Genomic DNA, 24646 nt, shown 5'->3' with positions numbered 1-24646 from the left:
CATGTCGGGATGTTTCTTTTCCATTCACACCCTGACAGAATTGAGTGTGTGTCTCCTGACCCATTTCTACAGTAAAGCCCCTTACCCATGAACGGTGGCACATTGTGTTAGAGAACACATTCTTAAGAGCATTTTACACTCTTCCATCTAGTACCCTGATTTACCCCTCATCATTAGACATAGCTCTAAAAAATGCAGCTCTTAAGGCATCCGTATGCCCATTGCTATTTTTATGAAAAATGTGGGCTACACCAGTGTTGGTGCACTATGTTGCTGACCTAAAAAACATTATCAAAGTCGATAGATTCAACAAAATTCCATGGCTGTCCTCTATTAAAAAGCTGTTGCTCTCCTTGGGCCTTGATGATTTTTGGTATCATCCAACTGTAGCCCAAATACCTTCCAAAGGCACATTGAAAAAACTGTCCTGGCTATGTAACGTACATGGGGAGGAACAAACAATTGTGAGTACTACCTTAACAGGGGCATTTTTGGATTTCAAACCCTATCATGCTCTAGAGTATTATTGAGAGCTGATTACAGTCCCAGTAGACAGTTAACTATACCATCAATTTAGAGTGAGATAACTCCCTCTGAAGTCATTCACAGCAATTAATCAATCGGTCAATTGGTATTTGTATAGAATGGTTTATTACCCCAGTAGGTATTCAGGCAATAACGGGTAAAGAGCCTTAGTTGAAGAACCATGTCTTGAGTCCTTTCTTGAACTCAGCAAGTGAAGAGGAGGTTCGTGGTGGAGCAGGAGGTCATTCCAGGATCCGGTGGTGAGGTAGGAGCAAAAACAACCTCTGTCGTGGCTCATCCTGATGAGGGTAGGTGCGAAGCTGATGGAGGTGGATCAGAGATGTTTGGTCAGCTGGTGGGTAGTCAGGTGGTGGTTGATGTAGGAGGGTCCAAGGTTGTGGAAGGCCTTGTAGGCGTGGGTCAGAAGCTTGAACTGAAAAGTGGGTGGGTTCAGTTTCTTTATTCTGGCCTTTCTGTAATGAGCTAATTGAGTGGGTACTGCATGTATTATTTGCATGCCCTGCAAATGCCCAGTTTTGTTCCACATGGTTGGCACCTATCTGTAAACCACTGGGCACTTTTTGCTATTGTGTTACCTTGAGGATCTTGAGAAGTGATTCTCGCCAGCTGTATGTCTGTGTGGTCACCAAATACCTGGGATTAATGTGTGCAAAAAGAAGGACCGCAATTAAAGTACAATGATATGATAGCTACATCAGTAATTATTTATAATTTTTTTAATTTTAATTTTCAATTGTTATTTTTTATTTTTTATATTTTAATGTTAGTATTTTCAGTTTTGAATTTAAAACGTTTATATTTTTTTAATGTTTTATTTTGTAATTGTTTGAATTGTGTTTACTTTTTATTTTAATATTTTATTTTTTTTGTTAATTATTTGATTAATTCTTTTAATTTGTAAAGTTTAATTTATTTAGAATTATTTTATGCATTTTGTCTCAGTCCATCCATTTATCCATCAATCCACCATTGGCGCAGTCGTGCAAGAGGATTTAGTTTTTTTTAGGTATAATTCAATTTCCTCCTGGACACACATGTTAGTAAAAACAAAAGGTGGGCCTTAGTAGAATAACATATTAAACCTAGTAACCTTCAATGTCCTTCAAAAAATCAAATCATTAGAAAACACTGGGGCATTCTCCAAACAAGGAACCTTTTACTTCTGCCACCTAAGCTTGCATACAAATGGACTGCCAATCTAAAGAATATGTGTATCCACACTAGACCAAGAAAACCAATTTAACCTGGACAGAGGCTTTTGTGGGATCTTCCATCAGCTGTGGGACATTTTCTTTGTGGCTCTTGTAATGTATGCACCTACACTGACACTACAAAAGAAATTCAGTTGAGCAGCAGTATCAAAAGGGTACAGAACAAACACACACATTGCAACTAAAAAATGTGCATATAAATGATTATGTGCCCATGTCACATGAAGTACACAGGCATGACCAGAGCAGTAAAGATTAGGCTTATGGAACATCACAGCAACATATGCTGCAGAAAGTTCAGTACTTTTTCACTGTAGGCCACTCTCCCAATGACATTAGATGGACTATAGGGAAGGCCCACTAACACTTGAGCAAAGATAATTTGCTCAGAAAAGAACAACATTAAATTTTCCAGGGACCCACACACATTATTGTCTTCAATGATAAAATTCCATGGGCTGATTTAATTAATTAACACACCTTTTGTGGAAGTCACACTATACAGACAATGACCAATCATCAGTGTGTACTGTGCACTTCTGCCCCTATTACCTCAACTCTTAGCTTGTTACTCTGTACATAAAATAGGGGTAACACTATATGCACATGTAATATTTGCTACACTGACAACATGCAAACTATTGTAAAACATGGAGTGCTGCTCTGCTTTGGCGCCTACTAGTGTCCACCTTGCTATCTGACTCTTAACAAAAACCTTACTGTCCCTTCATTAGGAGGCGAGTTTATTTCTTCCCTGACTGACATTCATTGTCATTAAGGTGACAGCTATTCTGTATGTTGTTGTTTTTTATATGCTGAATTATCTGGAACATTGGTATGTTAGTTAATAGAGGAGGGTGTGATCCTTTCACCATTTTGATTGACCATTAATTATATGTGAAGTTTGATGCGCCAACTATCTGGCTTTGACTGTATTGTACCATACAGCTACTTGTGCTTTACCTACCATCAACATGCTGCCTGCCTTTGCCTGTACTGCATTGTAAACCAGTAGGCTCCAGTAGAACATTTCTTCAAGGCGTTCCAATTGGTCCTCACTTAAATAGACCCAACGCACCTGCCTCGCTTCCCTCCGAGGAAGCAGAGCCGGGATGGATATCATGTTGAATGTCATTCCGCGTCCGTGTGGGTTTCTCCTCCATTAGAGTGGAGCATTTCTCTACCGTTACAGTAAGACATGCCTGACTTAATTTTAATACTCTCTTCCCCCAGGAAGCTAATTGGCATTCTTTCTGCTTTTACTTATGAGTCCTGATCCATTACCATAATTGAGTGAGTCCTGGTGATTTTTCATTTAAATGCCCTCATTGAAAGTCTCCTACATTTAGTGGTATCCCTCCCGATACCTTATTGTGAGTGTGCTGGTGTCAATTTGTTTCATGTTTTTCTCTGTACATGTTACCCTGGGGCATGCTGTTGACATGCCCTGTTCAGAAACTCATATTTGTGATTGACAAATACATATATTCATTTTTGTCTTTGTGTTCCAGGATGTTTTTTATCGAATCTAAGGTACAATATATACCGTATTATAGATTGCGTGACTGAATATCTCTAATTAAGCATTTACGCACAGAGTAACCAGACACTGTGCAGATTATGGTAGTTTCTGGGTCCGTAGAATCTCCACATCATCATTTTTGACTGAACAAGGTGAGAAACTTGTTGGCCAAGTAAATCATGAACACACTGAGCTATAGGACCTTTATACCCTGAAGTACCCAACACAATTTTAACCACGCTTGTGATCTCATTCATTAATCCCTTCGGTGCTCATGACGGAACGGTTCCGTCATGAGCATCGGTTGGCCTGTGCTCATGACGGAACCGTTCCGTCATGAGTCCATAGGTTCTTTAGAACCTCCAGCACCGCAGCGGAATTCGCGCAGCACTGAAGGTGTTAAATTGATTGTTCCTGAGCATCACTTTACCTATTTTAGTTCTTTTTTGCACCAATCTACACTACATTTTTAGCCAACATACTCTCACTTCGTCGAACAGCTATTCTAAAAAGATTTCTGATAAAGTGCCCCTACATGGGTGCCAGTCAGGCATTGCTGCACCTACCCGATGAGGCATAACACCCATCTGGGTGTGTGATGGCCTGTGCTCCTATTGGAGCGTTTTTTTTTACCTTGGAAATTTCAAATAAATCATTCTGTGCCTTCTCTATGAACTGCATATCTTGTTTATATTTTGATTGCCAGGAGGAGCACATATACTGGACCTATATCGCTCCTGGTTCCCCTACTTTATATAGTATTATTCAATTTAACCTTGCAGTTCCCTGAGTGTCATAGGTGTCTCCTTCAGAATATATGGGCATAAAGCAAAGTGCTATATCTGTATGCTGGGTTATCCTGATGTAACATTTAATTTTACGGTATGGTGATGTGGTTTGACTTTTAAAGTGGCAGATATGTTTCACTAAATGTTTTTCTTGCTTATTTGCTTTTAAGTGCACGAGAGAAGAGACATCAACCACAGTACTGCCAAACAGAAGGCCTATACAGTAACTTCTACCCTTCAGTTTCTTCTGCTTATGCAGCTTAATGCCACTGCCAATTGACAGCGTTATGACAGGACCAAAGAAAGTTGCTCACAGGAAAGTGGTTGGTAAGAAGAAGCAGCTTTCTGCCAGTGGGGTGCCGATCACATCCTTTTTTGGGAGAAGTGTGCCTGCCGGACCAACTCTGGGGAAGAACCATGGAAGGAGCCCTCTCGCATCTACAGCACTACCCCAACCTAAGCCCAAGACCATGTCTGTCAGAGTGGCAGCCACTGCAATCATGGTGACGACAACAAGCAGTGACACTGAATTAGATCTGTCCCTTTTGCAAAGTAGTACCCAATCATTTCAGAAAACAGAGCAAAGTGGAAAGCAGCCGAAGCCAGCAATAGTACATCTTCCTGTAGTTAGAGCAGAACAGGAGGTCAAGCTTCCTGCTGAGTAAGAGCCTCTTCTTTTAGAATCATTGGCTCCCGGATCTCCAGCAAGGAAAAGGAAGGGTACTACTGCACCATCTTCTCCAATCACTACTTCTGATGATGATGATGATAGGGACAGAGAGTGGACACAGGTAGAGTCCAAGAGATGCCAGGAGAGGCAAGGGAAAATAAAAGTTCCTGAAAGCCTTAGAATTATTGAAGGGGATGCTGAAGAGGATGATGACGATGAGCTAGTCATTGTGGAAGGTGACACAGAGGAACCTGACATTACTATTCAAACTGCTCCAAGGGATGTGGCACAGGTAGCACAACCCAGCTCCCATATTTGCAAAGCACCAGTTAAGACCTTCACCAACCCCTACCTTAGTAGAAGTATGCACTGCAGAGAGGCAATGAGCACAGGTTGGGTTTACATTATGGTACTGGAGGTCAAATGACCCATAAGAGAAAACATCACTCAATCCGGTGAGAGGAGCGCCTTAAAAGATCTGCAGAATTTGATTGTGGTGGTGAAGATCAGTGAGAGCTGGGCAACATCAGCTATAAGTCCAATCATGGTGGGAGGTGATGATGAGGAAGAAGATGGTGACATCCTCATGCAAAGCAGCCCTGTCCCAAGCAGTGCACCAGCAGAATCACCTGCCTCGGCAACTTCACAATGTCACAAGAAGAGTCAGATAAAGGCATCACAACATACAGTGACTGCTCCACCACGATGCACACTGAGTCTAACACCACCTACTTCTCAAAAGTCTGCTACTATTATGAGCAAGTTTAGACAAAAGGGGCACTACAACAGTAACCGCCCAATGGCATGTTAATACAATGGGAAAATGGCAAACAAATTATGCTAGACAGATCGCTTTTTCTTTTGCGGAAGGAGTGGGATTATAAGAATTTGTGGCAGCAATCTTCCTGAAATGGAAGGTTCCAAGTCATGCCAATTTAGTCAGAGTTGCTATTCCAGTTGTGCATTACAATGTGCTGCAATTGGTTGAATTGTAGCGAAGAGGTGTTCTCACTTTCCACCTGATGACATTTGTCAGATGACTGATTACATGTGCATCACTGAACCCTGGATCTCTCTTGCGGGGATAGAGTAAAATCTATCTACAGGTCTTGGCCCTGAAGAAAGGTTTAAGAGTGTTCAGCAGCATGCAACAGTAGCCATGTTCACCATGGAGAAATCACATACAGCTACCCTCTGGGTATGTAGCGCGCTATACAAATCACTTGACTTGACTTGACTTGACTGTAAACATCTTGGGCAAATGTAATAGCTATGTGTCTGATTGGCTGTGAACCAGAAGTCACAGAATTGGATTTGTTGCCATGGACAATGGCAGTAACATAGTCAAGGCTATGAGAGACAATGGCTATTTCGGGGCCCTATGTTTGGTGCATTGCATCAACCTGGTTGTGCAAGACTTTCCCCAAAAAGAAGACATTGCAACATACTGACCACCTGCAGAAGATTCTGTATTCATTTCAGATTTTAGTTTTTTAAGCCCAGAAGCAGTTGTGGATTAAGCAGCATGATAATAGTGTACGATTTTAAGCCCTGAGGCAGTAGGTGGCACAATGTTGGACACAACCTATTACATGTGCCAATGTTGTTTGAGAAGTACAGACCGATCAATGACTGCATTCAAAGAGTAGGGTATGCAACTGTGAAAGCTTTGACCATGTATATGGACAAATGGGGCCTCTTCAAATGCCCGACACAGATGTTCCTCCCTTTTGTGGCTTTCGCACAGGAATTTGGCAAGGAGGAGTACAGTGGGCCTAGATATCCCGTTGTTGCAGCTGCTATAGGACCAGTTAATGAAAGTGTCTTAAAGGTGTGCACTGGCACTCAGTGTGAATGAAAACAGAAGCACATGCCTTGGTTGAGGGCTTATTCTTTCGGTTGACTTGTAATGCAAGGTTGCAAAGTGACATTATCTTGTCAAAATAGTACTTCTGTGCCACACTACCTGATCTATGGTATAAAGTAATTCTGCCCACTTTTATTCCTTTTTCTGAAGGGATGTTTCAAAAAAGAGCCAGGGACCTGTAAGAAGAAGTGTCGGAACTCAGAGTTCCATTATGCAGTTTGGGAGTGCCGCCTTCAGCTTCCAGAGAGGGCAGTCCTGTTGTCTCAAAGCACCTATCACCAGAAATAAGAAAAAACGTGACAACAACAACATCAGGAACACAAGAATCGTCCACAAGTCTGCAGTGGATTGGAATAAAATGGCAGTGCTTAAATCCAATGAAGAGGTAATGGCAAAAGAGATTGAGCAAGTTGCATTACCAACGGCCCTTCAAAGAATGTTTCATGAGAGTCTGGATGATCCAAAAGAGGTCTATGTTGATCAAAAACCATTGATGTATTGTTATGGGAAGATCTGCCAATGGCCAGAACTCAGTTGGATGACTATAAAGCATCTGGCTTGTCCTGTAACCAGTGTGTCTGCTGAGCATGTGTTAAGTACAGCTGGCAATGTTGTTACAGTGAGAATGACCAGTCTCTTGCCTCTATATGTGAAGAGATTCACCAGGATCAAAATGAACGAACATTTCATGCCACACAATTACACAATCTCTGAAACAGAACTCCAGGAGCAGGAGGACAAGAGGATTGCTCAGAATCAAGTATGTAAAAATGTAATGTAAATGGATACTTGTATAGCGCACTACTCATCCGCAAGGGTCTCAAGGCGCTTGTACGAATACCGCTGTGGAGCCCATCCTGGCTTTCCCTGTGAGGCATCCACTCCTGGGCACCCCCAGGGTGAAGGCCAGGCATCCTTAGCGTTGTGGGGCCGTTGTGGAGATTAAGCAAGCTATTGCCCAGAGTTGCAGAGTGGGACTCTATGATTAGAATAGGCACCGAGGCGAGAATTATCAGGTCCGTGGAATTTTTGAGCCCAAGACCCGCCGAGGCGGGGAATTCAACCCTGGTCCCGGGTTAGACCTCTGCATCAGGGTCTGCCGCTCTAACCATTGAGCCACACTTCTCAGTCAGCTGACCAAATTGTTAATGAACCACCTGAGTTTGAGGATAAACTCTATTTCCCGGTCTGAGTTAGCCAGTGCCACCACATAACTCTGTAATCATTTCTTTCTTTGCAAATGAACTTCTTTCTTTGCAAATAGCTTGAGGAACATTATGTTTGTGTCAGATTCATGCTGCCTGACCATTTGCTAGCCACATATATGACTTGATTGTATTTGACTAGTGTGCAGTGAAGGAGCCTCAACAATTCCTTCATGATATTGGAGACAATGAATGCCTCACTTGCATGCCTATCATTTTTTGCATCAATTAAAATGCTGCCCCAGAATATAGTTGATTTACAAGAGTACCAAAACCAAATTCCAATGGGTTGCCTGTGTCAAAGATACAATTGTGTAACCCCGGGCATAATTGCCATAGCGCGGCTACGCAGAGGACCGCATAGTTTAAAAGACAATCTGTGGAGCTCCACTATGCCACCTGCCTCCTACCCGCCATATTAACAATTACTTACAACTTTAAAAAAAACATATTAAAGTAAATAAAAACACCTTACCTTAGCTGTGGCTTGCCCGGGCTATCCTTATCCTCTTCATAGCGTTCTCTAGGAAAACTGTGCATAAGCGCGTGCCCGCGCTTTAGCATTTCTCATGTGCATGAGCGGGTGCAAGCACATACGCAGTTTTCGCAGAGAAAGTGAGGAGGAGGAGGAGGAGGGCAGCCCAGGGACACTGAAGCAAAGATAATGTGTTTTTATTTACTTTCATGTTGTTTTTTAAAAGTTGTGAGTAACTGTTAATAGGGCGAGTGGGATGTGCAGGCTGGTCAACTCCGCTCCACCGTGGAGTGTGCAGAGATTTGCATACTCCGCATTGTGGCAACTCTCCACACACTCCACGGGTGGAATGGAGCTCACCGCCTGCGGTTACAATTGTGTACCTACAATATACCTTACCTGTGCTTGGATTGGACAACTATTGCAACAATGAGTGAGTGATTGTGAGTGATGATTGCTGGTTTATGTGGTGGAAGACAGTGAGGGAAGGTGTTCAACTAATAGTAAACTTGATTTTGATTAATTGCAATGTTTTAGCTTGATAGATGATCATTTTTCCTGAAGATGATTAGCCTTCACAACCTCACTTAGTAAAAATGTACCTGCACAGTTCACTCCTGTCTTTTTTTATCACCTAGAAGTGGTGCCCCAGAAGATCATTTCATTTACAAGACTGCCAAATTTCAATATGTTGCTCACATCAAAGAGGAGATACAAATGTTTACCTTCCACCATGCTTGAATTGGAACAGGTAACTTTTGCACCAATGAGTGAAATAATATTGAGTAATTGCGAGTGATGATTCATGATTCATGTGAATGCATACAGTGAGGGAGAGTTTTCAACACATTTTTATTCTTGATTTCAATAATTTTGAATGTTTAGGACCTGGTGGGTGCTAATTTTTCCTGAAGGTAATTGAACCTTTACTTGCAGAGTTCACTCTTTTCTTTCTGATTCTTCAGAGACCAGACCAGTCACTTTAGTTAACAAACACAAACCTATACAAATTACTGCAATTCTGTATCTCTGCTTGTTCTTCAACAGCAGTACACTAAACACATATCTTGCTGGGGTTGGGACTGGGACGGAGTTACTTGCAGTCAGGAGGAGGATGTAGGGACTCAGGGTGGAACTACCTCATCAACAGCTAGAACAAGGACGTTTTTGACTTCAAGTAGAAACCATGGCCCTGAAGCCTAGTACACAGTTTTCTGGAATGGAGAGAGGTGCGTTAATTTGGGAAATGCTGCTGAGTGTGTGTGTTACACTGGTGGCAAAAGTGAATCTCTGAGTCATATATTTTTTCCACTAGTCTTCTTGGTGCACTCTTCAAGAAGGTTACCTTCCTTCTGTCCTTCTCTTTAACTCCACAATACAGTGTCTGTTTTTCAATCTGCAGGTCTTTTCATCTCGGATGAAAGGTGTAAACTAAACTCAACAATCCTGCTTACCTATTAGAGTGGTGCAGACAGGCACCCCAGAGTAACAGACATTCCAGAGGAGAATGCAGATGTACCCCCCAAATCCATCTGCTGCGGTGCTGGTGGTGGAGCTTCCACCAACTGTGTCACTGGTGATGGCACCCTCCTCGTCCAGAACCTGTAATGCCCTCGTCTTGCCCTTGGGTGTTAAAGAAATAAAGACAATAACAAAAATAGATTAGTTTAGTGAAACAGGTAATCTCCCAAAAAATATTCTGATAGGCAAATGCAGTCACATATTGACATTATACTTTTCTAAAACAGAATGCCTATATTATATTCCTAATTGCAATAACCTTACCTAAGCCCTATTCTCAATTTCCTAAACTACATTTGATTCACAAATCTAACCCCCTTTGATGGACCAACTCAGTCAGTTTCCCTTTCAATGCATAGATGTAATTTTGGCAAATTATATCACTGGAAGATGGCATGGGACTGTACAAGCTATATAAAAAGAAAAACACAGAAAATGCTAACTCATTGATAATATATTACTACTAGTACCCCTGTGCCAATATCTTAGGGACAGGAGGACTGAGGAGTCAGCATAACTAGCTCTATCAAATTGGATCACATAATATTCGTAACATTACATTACATGAACTTAATTTACCTCTGAGTGTGAGCAGCAAGATCTTTGGAAATTAATTTAGCATTATAGGATAGGCCAAAGCAAAGTAGTAGTACCTAATTACTAGTACTCACCAAGCCCCGCAACCCAGACTCCCAGCAGTTTGAGTAGGTCTCTCCATTGATCCAGGTTGTCAGCCCAACTGCTGTGTGAACCAAAACCCAGTGAGTTAGCGAATGCAATGGTGCTCCCTCCCCCAAAGCAGCTGATGCTCCTGTAAGCCCTACCCACTTCCGGGCCTGCCGTCTGCTGCTTGCATGTAGAGGAGGTGGTGCTGCACACAAAAAAACACGGAGCCACCTCCTTCTACTTAAAAATAGTGCAAGGCTGCACCCCACGCACTGGCACTCCCTCTGCCATGCTCTAGCATGGCGCGTGATGAATATGAAAAAAGAGACAGGAGAAATAGACTAGAGAGAGAGAGAAATTAGGAAGTTTGGGGAAGTTAGAAGAAAAGTAATAAAAGACCAAAAAAGTCACAGAAAATAAAAAAGAGGTAACAACACAAAACACCAACACAAATGCGCACACTAAGGAAATAAATATAAAACAGGGGCGGATAATCAAAATAAAGGTAGGCTGGCAAAGATATAGTTCGGATTCAGAAATAGGCCCAGCACCATGCACAGAATAGGAAAAACAAAAAGGCAGTGCTAGTGCCTAATCGCACCAATCAGTGCAAACGTACTGCCAAACACAGCTCTGTCTGCTCGCACGGTAAGGTTGAGTTCGCTGAGCGGAACTCAGTGAACTTCCCCCACCAATGTGATTTTGTAATTTTTTTAGAGCAGATCTTATAATACTTCCACTAGCTAGCTGTAAGAAAATGGTTTATTAGTTGGGGTGAATTGATGTCCACCACAAGTAATAAAGTCAATATCTGGTTGGGCCCGGTGAAAGGTTTCAATAATTTAAACCTGAGATCAACCCCTGGTACCTGGCCCAGCAGATAGGTTTAACTTAGAGAAAATGTGTAAAGCATTTAGAAGTACCATAATAGATAAAAATTGGAAAACACAACAAAATAAAAATCCCAGTCCAATTTAAAAAAATTCGGAACAGTCTGACAAGCAAAATTACATCAAATCAACAAAGATCTAATAAGGCAAACCAGAAATATGATATTTTAATAATTCTAGTGAAATTAGCACTAGAATGTTCCAAGCTTCAATGGTAGTCAATGATCACATTAGATCGGTACTTAGACTCGATTTGAGGATAAGCGTGATGGAGTGTGGGGCCTGGAAGTAGGGACAATAGGAAACATTTCTGAGTCCCAATCTGAAAAGGGACTTTGCCATTTTAGGAGGAAAATGTTTTCTTCATGCGAAACAAACATGAAATTTGATCCAAAACTGTGGAACAGCTGGTTAGATAGTCTGTATTGACTGTACCCCTAATGCGCTGGAGTAAAAGCTTTCAAAATGTTTCCAAACTACGTTGGGGCCTTAAGCAATCAATAGGTACATTTTCATTGCTGCTAGGGCCTTAGGAAGAGCACCGAGGAACTCTCTGGTTGTCATGCTGAGGGCAACAGCAAAATCCAGTCCCGGTCCAAATATCACAGGTCGGCTGGAATTTTTCACAGAAATGTCCTCTTCAGCTGTTTTATATTCCTGGAACCACCAAGGTGAACAGCCTTATGATCTGTGGATCATTATGTCCTTTATTTCAAGTGCAAGGTTCCACCCTCCTCAGTTCCTTCTCATGGGTCACAGATGTAAAGTGCAGCATATTGAGTCTGTCTGGTGTCCTTTTAAAAGTCCACTAGTCTTCTGATGAAGGAGCCTTGATGGGCAACATTTATACTTGGTACCCACTTGTGGTTGGTGGCTGACTCCTGGGTACTCCCCAATCAATGGGGGAAAAGTTCCCAGGGGGCAACCTAAACGTTTTTCTTTAGATCCTTGTTACCTAACTGCAAACAGGCCAAAATGCCATGCGGCAGGTCATTTTCAAGATTCAAAAAAAATGTGATAAAATATGAGTGCTGGGGGCAGGGGGAAGGTGTCATAGGGAAAACACCATTGGCTCCCACATCAAAAACTAAAATAAAGTTTTAAGCAGGTACTTTATCCACAACAACTCAGAGACAGAAGCCTGGTAGGAAAAAAGCAGGGTTGTTCAGAAAACGGACAGCAAATATACAATGATTGCCTTGGTATTCTGTACTCTCCCTTTCTCACCCCAAGTGTTACATGAGGTTCAACAGGCCTGTAAAACAAGATCTGACAGAGCTGTATCAATGAGATGCCTAGCCCCCACTTTGAACATTCTGAAGTGTTCAGTGGAGCCATCTTTGCCCATTCAGGTGAGTTTATTGTTTGCTTCTAGAAGGCAGTACACACCTCTTTGACACCCATTCCAGGACTTGAGCACAGGTTGGTAGAGGGAAGACACTCCTTCTGGCAGTGCAGGCAGGTAAAGTATAACTTTCTAAAAGTTACTTTTCCTTAATAGGTAATAAAAACCTCACCATTAAATTGGTGTTTTAATAACTGTTACAAAATGGAGGTATAGTTATTTTTCTAGCTTGTCCCATTCCTGAGATATGATATTAGTATTTTGAACTTTAATCTATACTGAATGTGTGCATAGTAGAGTTATACCACTATGAAAGTTGCTTTTAGGGCTCTGTCACTGTAGCGACATGTTAACATTATTTTCAACATCTTTCACTTTTAAATATAATGCGCCCTTCCTCGTGGGACACAAGGCTTACATTGAGGTAAGTTACTAATGTATTTACCTGTCAAATAGAGTTATTTTAGCTAGCCGCGCCACAGGTTTTACACTGCAGGCTACTATGTTAGACCTGGGGCCGCTGTGTTCCCATGTCCCACGAGTGGATAGCACATTAAGTACTGAACTCCACAAGTGAAATTAAACTTTTTCTGACGTGTGTATTTCATCCCCATATAATCTGTCTTTATTTTAAAGTTAAATACAACACTCAATGATTAACATTAGTTTTAGGGGTCAGAGCACAGACACTGTGTACTGGACAGCAGCGTCCCAGTTTGCAGAGTGTAAAAAAGCAGCAATATAATTCAGCACAAAATTGGAGTGACCACACAAAAAGGGTCCTTTTCTCAAACTAGCATTTTTATCTTTCTGCTGTTCGTGTGAAACTTTACAGCTGTTGATATTTGTAAGCTTGTTCTGGAGGTCCATTATATCATATTTATGTGTGGTGCAAGTATAAGGCTGATTAGGAGTAACTTTCTTCAACTTCTTATGCAAGTACAGTTAAATGGAGGTGTGTTTTTTCTTGTCCTAATTTCTTCTGCCTTACTTCCTCGCTTGCTGCTGTATTTGGTGCTTTTCCTTACCCTTTTTAAGCCACCTCTTGATTTGTAAATTGCAACTCATTTTTTGCCTTTTTTTCTGGGCCAAACCCCTTTAAGACTTTCTACAGTATTTACTAAATATTTCATCACTTAGTATGACATAGGCATGCCTTGTACACAAGAACATATGAATGTACATGGACGTTAGCATCCCAATGAGTGTGAATTCAAAAAAATAGCATTTTGTGTGTGGTGGGAGTAGCCATTGAATTATATTACTAAAACCTTTTGGCATTTGTGAAATGAGTAATTAGTTCCTGATTTACAAATGTTTGTCCCAAACCTATGAATGCATTTGGTCATGAAGCCTGATATTGATTTACTGAAGTTTTTTTTCCCCTAGCTTGGGAATGTCTTCTCACTGTCATAAGTCAGTCAGTCAGTCAGTCAAAATACGATAAAATCATAAAAAGACATACATTCCATACATATTAAAATATTAAAATACATTCACAGAGGTTGTTTCAAAACAATACGTTCAGTAAAAACTGTTAAAAGGAGATTTGTGAAGAAAGGCAAAGTACCACATACGAAATGACAATATGGGCTGCAGGGGGTGAGCGACAAATAGATACTGTCTATTGTTGCATTACTTGATTTAATGCGTGATGCTGCTACCAAATAATTTCCCATACAAAATATGGTGCGAGTTTTACTCATGGACTGGAGGTAAAGAAGTGCTGGTCTTGCTTGTATGAAACCAGCCTCCCTCAAAATTGGTAGAAAATTTATTTTGCGAGGAACTGAAAATAAAGAACAAAACATAACAAAATACATGGTGTCCTGGGTTGAGAAATTGTCACAAGAGCAGGGAGGGGCGAACTCTGGTCTGGCCCAAGACTGATAGTTGCCTAAGTCAGAAAGAGTACTGTTAAGACTGCCTCCACCAGGAATACAGTCTCACGAATATTTTACTACTGCATACAGCAAGGGCAAAACTCTTTGTACATCAGCCGGTCAACACAATCATAAGACTGGGCTAAGCTGATGCCAAACAGAAATATGATTGGTAGGTTTATGAGTAGGATGAACTACATTATATGACTATATAAGACCATTAGAAGAGGATACTAGTACTCCAAAATAGCATGATTACTAATGACTCATTTAAGTTTTCATAATATGCTGCAAGGATACAAATTTGAATAATACATTCATATTGTTAATTACAAGATATGGATAGTATTCGGAGCAAGACAGCATGAAGCAGAAACGCTATAATACAGTTTGACTTCAGGTTGTCTGGTTCAAACAATTTCTTTGTCCTCAGACGGCCCATAGATTAGCATGCATTTGACTTCATTCGGTTCAAATAGCATGAAAAGTATTCTGCATAGCTGTTGCAATAGAACGTGTAATTTATTCACTATGCATCGGTTATCTGACTTTTATTACATTATCTTACTGCAAAGTACAAAACCATAAAATTGAGGTTATTAAAAACGAACAAAACAATTAAAATATATTTGTATCATTTAGCTACTTTTAAAGTTCAAAGTATTCTCCATACCTTCACTGGGGATTAGAAACCACACAACAATTATTAACAAAATAAATACGTGGAATTAAAAAGACTATCACACAAAGCGTAAAAAGATTATGTTTTTTTTTATTTGCTATTGCAGGGAAATACCCAGCAGGATATGTTCCAAAGACCGTTTGGTATTGTATTTCTCAAGTTATTTATTGTTTTGTTAATATTATTTGTAGTGTCAGTAATAGCAGTAGTATCATGGGTAGTATTACCAGGTTTTGTAAAGTGCTACAGAAGAGGTAATGTATATGTCGTTACTTTTATATGTTAAGTCAGATGCAACTTACTCCTCAATATCCAGGAGTAAAAGATACTTCGAATTAAAAAAAGCTTTCTGGAAAGGAGCCGCTTTTAATCATCATAAAACAGATTACGAACCTTATTCTACAAACGACTGTAAATGTGCCAGTGGCTACAAAGCCATTTGTAACCATGCTTAGCGATTTTACAATACACAAAGGCATGCTAAATAGGGAAAAGAGCTCCGACACAACACTAGCACATGGTTTTATTGTGACTCCTTTTGTGAAAAAGTAAATAGCAAATGCAAAACCACTTTCCAAATCCCAATTAAAATGCAGCAATAGTGCAAACTTCGTAAAAAAAGGCGAGAACTTTCTTCAGTCAAACCCATGCATAGAAAAATGCATTTTATAGGGCTTATTAAGGAGAGCCCTGCATCACCTTTGCACCTCGTAAAGTGCTGCATGCATGATGCAGTGCTCTCATAAACATTAATGAAGCCACACAAACCTACCCTGCTTGGCGTTGAGTGACCTCATAAATCATGAGTAAAGTGATGCAGCGCAAATCACTGCATTGCCTTAATCTGTGCTTGGAACGAGTTCCATGGGTTTTGCCGTGGGCTTTCCAATGCAGCATCTGTGGAATTTGTTGCTGCCCCAGATTTACAAAGTGATGCAAACCTTCGTAAGCACCAAATTAGTACGCCTTCTGAGTTGAGATATACATTGAGAAATATGTTTATTCCTCCTTGTTCTTTCCTCTTTCCATGTGTGCTGCATTCTGCAGACTACATAGAAAAAGGAAAAGGGCTTGTAGGATTGCTTCTGTGCAGCAAGGTGCCCCTTGCTGCTCAAAAATAGTCCTGTGTGCAACGGAGTCACCTTTGCACCCTGGTGGACTAAAACATTTGTTTCATACATTCCCAAATTCTTGGACGAAGATACTTCTTCTTCTTGAACTTCCAGCTCATCCTCATCCACCAATGCAATGAACAGGCCGTCCAGAATTTCCACTCTTCAAAATACAATAAAACAGAGATTTAGGAGACCAAACACTACAATACAAGGTTATCTTAGCTTTCGTGTCTTTAAGACATTCAAATGTTGTCCCTATCAGACTATGGAGAATCTGTGGCAAGGCTCAGATGCTAACATTTTGCTCAAAGCATTGCAAGCAATTTATTATATGTTCTCCTCTGGAACTTAAAATACCAACTTCCAAAAATTGATTCACAAGCCGAATCAGCCGCATAGAAAAATGGACCCGGTTCACAATGGTAAACTGAGACGAAAGTTTAATTTTATGATTTTCGGCAATCACAAAGGGCATTTGCAAGTAGTAAATCTAGACTTTTGCCTTAGTTTTTTAAACGTTTTGTCTCAGTTAGACTTACGACCATCCCTAGATAGACATTGTAATGGTCCTTGGAAGTACATAGTGCTAGAATGAAGATCATCTGTGACCTCTGCCATTAGACATTAGATGTTGTTCAGATGTGCTTCACTAGGTGGGAATTGAGGTAAAGGTGCTCAGAAGTGAAAGAAAGAAGTGAGAGAGCAAATAGGAAAATATGGAGAAGTGGAGAGCACTGGTACATGCTTTGAAGAAAAAGTGATGGTCATGTGACTGCTGAGGATACTTATTTGCACCTCAATACGATGCAGACTAAAGGGATGTGTTGATTCAAATCTGTGGGTTGGGCACCAATGACTTTGGATTTGGATAAGGTGGTATTTCGTTAAGGTGGTATGACCTTTCTGATGGTGGTGGGAATGGTTCAATCAATCAATCAATTAGTCATTTGTTAAGCGCACTACATACCTGCGAGGGTCTCAAGGGGCTGGGGGGCGGGGGAGGTGGCGGCCTCTACTGATCGAACAGCCAGGTCTTTAGTAGCCTCCTGAAGGTCAGCGGGTCTTGGGTCTGTCGTAGGCTCAGTGGGAGGGTGTTCCATGTCTTGGCGGCGACATGGGAGAAGGATCTTCTGCCGGTGGTTGTTCTTCAGATGCGTGGGACGGTGGCGAGTGAGAGGTCAGCAGAGCGTAACTGGCGGTTGGGGGTGTAGAAGGAGAGCCGTCTGTTGAGGTAGGCTGGGCCGGTCTTGTGGAGTGCCTTGTGTGCCTGGATGAGGAGCTTGAAGGATATCCTCTTGTTGACGGGCAGCCAGTGTCGGTTTCTCAGGTGGGGGTGATGTGGGCGTGTTGTGGTACATCGAGGATCAGTCTTGCCGAGGCGTTTTGGATGCGTTGTAGTTGATTGACGAGCTTGGTTGGGGTTCCAGAGTAGAGGGCGTTTCCGTAGTCGAGTCTGCTGCGGACGAGGGCCTGGGTGACAGTCTTTCTTGGGTCTGTCGGGATCAATATGTAGATCTTGTGGAGCATGCGGAGGGTGTTGAAGCAGGAGGAGGAGACGGCATTGACTTGCTTGGTCATTGAGAGCGTTGAGTCGAGGATGATTCCCAGGTTGCGTGCATGGCTGCCCCCAGTTCCGTTGGCCACCAGGAGTCACCCCAGGCTGATGGGTTGGAGCCGAGGAAGATGACCTCCATCTTGTCCGAGTTCAGCTTCAGACGGCTGATCTTCATCCAGTCGGCAACGGCCTTCATTCCTTCATGAAGGTTGGCTTTGGCGTGATGGGGTCCTTAGTGAGGGAGAGGATCAGTTGAGTGTCGTCAACGTTGGAGATTATGTTGAGGTTGTGCTGTTGGGCGACTTTTGTATATGTTGAACAGTGTCGGGCTGAGGGTGGATCCTTGAGGTATGCTGCAGATGATCTCAGAGACTTCGGAACAGAACGGGGGGAGACGGACGCTCTGGGTTCTGCCAGAGAGGGAGGAGGTAGTCCATTCCAGAGCCTTGTCTCGGATCCCTGCGGCGTGGAAGCATGCCCATAGTGTGCGGTGGCAGACGGTGTTGAAGGTGGTGGAGAGGTCTAGGAGTATGAGTGCTGCAGTCTCCCCGGTGTCTAGCGGAGTCCTGATGTCGTCGGTGGCGGCGATGAGGGCGGTCTCAGTGCTGTGGTTGCTGCGGAACCCTGACTGGGAAGGGTCCAGGATTCTGTTCTCTTCGAGGTATCGGGTTAGCTGTCTGTTAACGATTTTCTCAATGACCTTGACCTGTAAGGGGAGCAGAGAGATGGGTTGGAAGTTTTTGAGGTCTCTTGGGTCTGCCTTGTGTTTTTTGAGTAGGGCGTTGATCTCGGCGTGTTTCCAGTCTGGGAAGCTTGCGGTCTCAAGGGAGAGATTGATGACATTGCGTAGGTGGGGTGAGATGGAGCTGCTTTTTTTGTTGAAGACGTAGTGCGGGAATGGGTCTGACGGTGACCCGGAGTGGATTGTGCTCAGCGTCTTGATGGTGTAATTGACCCTCACGCTCGTCCAGGCTAGCAAGGGGATGTGGGCGATGGTCTGCTGTCTGTCTGTTGGGGCTGTCTGGGTGTTGAAGCTGTCGTGGTTGTCTGCTATCTTGCGGTGGAAGAAGGTGGCGAGGGAGTTTCACAGGGCTTGTGACGGCGGGATGTCATTGATGTTGGAGAGTTCCTTCATGATGTTGAAGAGCTCCTAGCTGTTGTGTGCGTTGTTGTTGAGGCGGTCTTCTTCGCAGCCCTGATGTGGTGGTGGTGGTTGCGGACGGCGTCCTTGTGTGCTGCGTGGCTGTCCAGAGTCTGTTCACTGTGCCATTTCTTCTCTAGTTTCCGGCAGGCTTGCTTGGAATCTAGGAGTTCTGGAGTGAACCAGCTGGCCCTCTTGCTGGTGTCTCTGTTGGGGGGGTTCTTCAGCGGGGCAAGGGTGTTGGCTCAGTCCTCGATCCAGCGTCTGATGAGGGTGCCTCTGAGGGTGGAGTTGGGGCCTGTGTGGATCTGGAAATGCATGTGTTCGGGGGTGCTGAGCGCGTTGTTGGTGCTAGTCGAGACCCTGATGCTGTTCTTGTGGACGATGACGATTCCTCCTCCAACTCTGTTGGTGCAGTCTCTACGGGTAATCTTGTAGCCGTCTGGGATGGCTATGGTGATGTCAGGTGTGGAGGAGTTGTTCAACCAGGTCTCTGTCAGGAAGGCGACGTCTGAGGAGGTTGTGTTGAGCAGGTCCCAGAGCTCGACGGCATGTTTGCGTGAGGAGCGGGTGTTCAGTTGTATGCGTCGGAGGTGTTTGAGAACTTTCTTGGTGGGTGGATTTGTTGGCTCTGTGGCTGGTGTAGCTGCAGTGCGGGCAGGTGAAGGGACAGTGTGTGCATTTCAGGGCGGCCTTGAAGCAGTTGTGGGTCTGTCCGGGGTTGAGAGCGTGCAGAGTGCTGGCTTCGTAGTGGTGGTGGGTGCGGGGGCCAGGGGTTCAGGCGCTAGGCGCGGTTCAGGCATGGGTGGGCCCAGAGAGGCTTGCTGTGCACCAGCGGCGCGACCACGCAGTGGCCGGTATGTGTGGGGAGGTGGGAGTGAGGAGCCACAGCGAATGGGCAGTCAGGGTAGCGGAGCCACAGGGGTTACAGTTGCGGGGGTGGTGAAGGGTGAGAAGGAAACAGAAGACAACAGGGCACAACAATTGAGGGGGAAACGAGTGGCACAGAAGGCAAAAAGGTCACAGGAAGGGCAAAAAGGTCACAGAAAACAGGGGAAACGAGTGGCACAGAGGGCAAAAGGTCACAAGAAAGGTCAGAAATGTCACAAATAATGGGGGAAATGAGTGGCACAGAAGGCAGAAATGTCACAGAAATGCAGGCACAGCTAAGCAACAGATGACAAAAACTGGCAGAGAGACACAGGGCCGCGAGTGGAGCAGAAGGAAACACCGGGCAGAGAGACACAGGGGCAGCAAGGGGAGCAGAAGGGAAACCGGGCAGAGAGACACGTTAGCAGCGAGGGAGAGAACGGGCACAGTCGGTGCTGTGCGAAGGGGGAGCGACCTACCTGGAAGGGTCAAGGGTCACTCTCCTCACCGCGCAGCGACCGGCCTATATGGGGAGGTGGGAGGGAGGAGCAGCTGGGAGGCGGGAACGGGCAGTGAATGGGCAGTCAGGGGAGCAGGGACGCAGTGGCGAGGGGCGACGAAGAAAACAGAAGGCAAAAGGGTACAACAATTGAGGGGGAAACGAGTGGCACAGAGGCAGAGAGGTCCCAGGAAAGGGCAGATAAGGTAAAAAAAAATGTGTGGATATGAGTGGCACAGAGGCAGAAAGGTCCCAAGAAACGGCAGAAAAGGTTACAAAAAACAGAGTGAAACAAGTGGCACAGAGGCAGAAGGTCCCAAGAAAGGGCAGAAAAGGTCACAAAAAATGGGGGGAAATGAGTGGCACAGATGCACAAAGGTCACAAGAAAGAGCAGAAGAGGTCACAAAAAAAGGGGGGAAACGAGTGGCCGGAGGCAGAAAGGTCCCAAGAAAGGGCAGAATAGATCACAGAAAACGGGGGGAAACGAGTGGCACAGAGGGCACAAAGGTCACAAGAAAGGGCTGAAAAGGACAGAGGGCACAAAGGTCACAAGAAAGGCAGAAAAGGTTACAAAAAATGGGGGGAAACGAGTGGCGCAGAGGCAGAAAGGTCCCAAGAAAGGGCAGAAAAGGTCACAAAAAACGTGGGGAAACGAGTGGCACAGAGGCACAAAGGTCACAATAAAGGGCAGAAATGTCACAAAAACGGGGGGAAACGAATGGCACAGAGGGCAGAAAGGTCACAGAAATGCAGGGGCAGCTTGGCAACAGAAGGCAAAAACTGGCAGAGAGACACGGGGACATGAGGAAAGCAGAAGGAAAAACCGGGCAGAGAGACACAGGGGCAGCGGAGGGGAGCAGAAGGTTAACCGGGCAGAGAGACACAGGGGCAGCAAGGGAGAGAACGGGCACAGGCGGTGCTGTGCGGAGGGGGAGCGACCTACCTGATAGGATCAAGGTTTGAGGAAATGTATGGCTCTAAACTAGGCCTGGGCGGTAAATTCTGTTCCGCTCACAGAATTTGCTAAATTTGGGTAATTTTGCGTTCCCCAGAGAATGCAAAATTACCCAAAATTCTGCGTTCCGCGACTTCGCAAAATGTTTTGCTTGTTCGCGTTCACAAAATGTGTGTTCGTGAGATATTTCCCCCCGAGCACACAAACAGCGATTGCAAACAATAAAAAAGCATCGCAAACAAGCAATTCCGCGCGTTCGCAGAATTTCTGCATGTTCGCGGAAATTTTGTACCGTTTCAGGTAGATTTGCCTAACGCGATTATGCAAATTCCGCCCACCCCTACTGTAAACACAACAGTGTCAGGAAGGCTACTTTGTGCATATAGTCATGGGGCCACCAAGTTTTTCTTAGGTTGTTATTGATTTATTTATTTTAAATTATTCATGTGCATGAGAGTTTCTAGCAAAAATAATGTTTGAACAGTGAAACCTGAGTGATGATTATGAAGCTACCACAGTAGCACACAGCCGTGTTTTCCAAAAATCTCTTTAACTTTAGCAAATAGGCTTCTATTCTAATCAACAAAGGAAGGGAATTCCAAAGTATGGAAGCCATGATTGAGAAGGTTCTGCCCCATAATGGACTGTGTCTACGCACAGAAATATCCAGTAGACAAACCTGACTAGATCTCAGAAGTCTCCCCAGTTTATAAAACTAGAAATGCTTGGTGTAGCTCAGTCAGGCCAGCAGGCAAAGATTCATTCCTCCTAATGTTAGGATTCAGCCTGATCCCAACATTCTGAACCAATTACAGTTTCTTAATGAATTTTACCTTTAGACCTAAACCGCCTGCCTTGCAGCATTCCATTCTAGCAGAGATAAAAACACTTGGTATTTGGAATTTTGAGACTAACTAAATAGATCAAGAATTCTCTTCAGAACCCATAGGTGGAAGAAGCAACTTTTTACCACTGGATAACTTGATCCTACTCCTCTCATTAATGGTGGTCAAAGGTTGTGATTGAAAATCTGTGTTTGTTTCAATGGCAGAAAAACCTCTGTCTAATCTATTATGCACCATCCAGATTTGCATATTACGGCATGAATTCAAAACATCTGTGGACAGATAGAATCATTATTGATTCAAAATAAAATGTCTGTGTCATTGTCATACAAAATCGCAGACATTCTGGACGATTGAATCAAAGATGCAAGCAGCATAACATACAAGTTAAAATGCATGGGGGCTAGAACTGAACCCTAAAGAACTTCACATATTAGCTGATTATGTGTGGAGAGCAGACAGTTTAATTCGCTTTGGACAGATCAACCATCAGAAAACTGTAAAACCAGTTTAACACTGTGCCACAATCCCCAGTACTTCCATTTGACCTCCTAGAATCTAGTGGTTAGTGGTGTAAAAGGCCACTGATAGTTCTAGGAAAATCAATCCCCACTGTATGTTATCTAATAATGAACTTACGACACTCAAAATACCCAGCTCTAAAACTCATCTGTGACTGATGCAAAAACTATTGGAGCTCATTGAAATGAAGCAAAAACAGCCCATTCTATCAGTTTAGCTAGGAATGGAATTTGGGACACTGATCTGAGGTTTTCAAAACATTCAGGGTGCAACCTAGCTTTTTGTTTCTTTAGAGTAGTGGGATAACTCTGGGCGCCCTCAATTCACAACCGGCCAGTAAAGATCTAAATGACGAGTTGATGATATCACTTACTGTGGAGGAATATTCCAAAGTCAAGGTTTAATGCCATTTGGCTGTTAATAGGGCCATGAACCTGAAGGCTTTTCTTAATAAGGTATCATTACCACTCAGATCAATATGAAATCTGGGCCAGAGTTCACATCTTGTGGCTGTACATATATTTGATCAACTTGAAATTCATGTATATTGGTGTCAATTAATATGTTAATTTTTTAATTTTCTCCTCGAAGAAATGAGAAAATTGATTATTTATTTCCAGGGGTTCTTCCTTGAATTCCTCACCTGGAACAAAATGTCACTCTCCATAATGCAGACATATCCCATACATTTGAAATGGCTCAAGACTACATCTCAGTACAACTGGAACAGTTCTTATTGCATGCTAAGTTAACCTCACAATTGAATAGGATATTGCTGGACAATAGGCCTTAACCTGCACTACAGAGAAGTTGTATATGGGATGCAGAACAGAATGCATAAAGGAATAGGTCTGATGTATATATATAGGTTTCAGGGGTGTTATAGTTATCGATGTTTGCGTGCTCGGGCAGAAATATCTCACGAACACACATTTGAGAACGCGAACAAGCAAAAAATTCTGCAAGTTCCGCGAACGGAATGGAATTTACCACCCAGGCCTACACGGAGTCCATGTGACCAGAAAGAAAGACAATTGATTGGTTCATAACTTTTCCCAATGTAACCATTGAAAAACCCCACCCATTTCCATCATTCTTCTTAGAGCTTCTTTGGAGACAGGTCTGTAACCTGAGTAGAATTTCTTTTGGATTTTTTCTTTTCTGATGTTTGACAATTTCAAGTCAGAATTGCTTCAGGACAACAGCAAGCACAAGAATCAGACCAATCCTAGGATGAAGAATTTGTTGTGGAACCTCCCCCTCCAAAAAAACCTTCTTCAGTGGTGTGGGAGTTTTTTACGTACCCTGAAGGACAAAAGAAAGTGAATACCACAAACGTTACCTGCAAAATCTGTGGCAACGTTCTTTCAAGAGGCAGTGCCGAAATAAAAAGTACTCTTGCGGCAGTGCAAGTATGTACAAACATATAAAGAGTCTGCATCCTATAAATCTGTCTCAGGAAGAGTGCAGGGGACTTCTAAACCTTCCTAAAACTGCAGTCCAAAATACTTCTGCCAGCTCCTCTTCGCCAGCACATCCGGACATACGTTCCAAATTTGCACACATCAAAATACACTGCATCAAGGGCAACAAACTTCTGTGCTACGGGGAACAGTCTGTGGACTTAGTCTGTACAGCACAATAAAACCAGCGCTGTTAGACTTTTCTGGGTTGTTAGTTCCTGAAGTTCACTGTTTTTTTTCGTTTAAAAAACAACAACAAAATCAAAAAATTGTTAAAAAAAACTACAAAAAAAATATAAAACAGAAAACAAACAAAAAAGTTATTTTCAGAACTAACTTCTCTGGTTAAAGAAAGAGCTATATTTGTATGATAGTGTATGAACGTTTGTTTGAATGTATGCATAGTGCA

Source organism: Lissotriton vulgaris, chromosome 10 (genome assembly GCF_964263255.1).
Source record: "Lissotriton vulgaris chromosome 10, aLisVul1.2, whole genome shotgun sequence".
Taxonomy (NCBI): Eukaryota; Metazoa; Chordata; class Amphibia; order Caudata; family Salamandridae; genus Lissotriton; species Lissotriton vulgaris.
The sequence above is the reverse complement of the archived record's forward strand: the minus strand, read 5'-3'. Positions refer to the sequence as shown.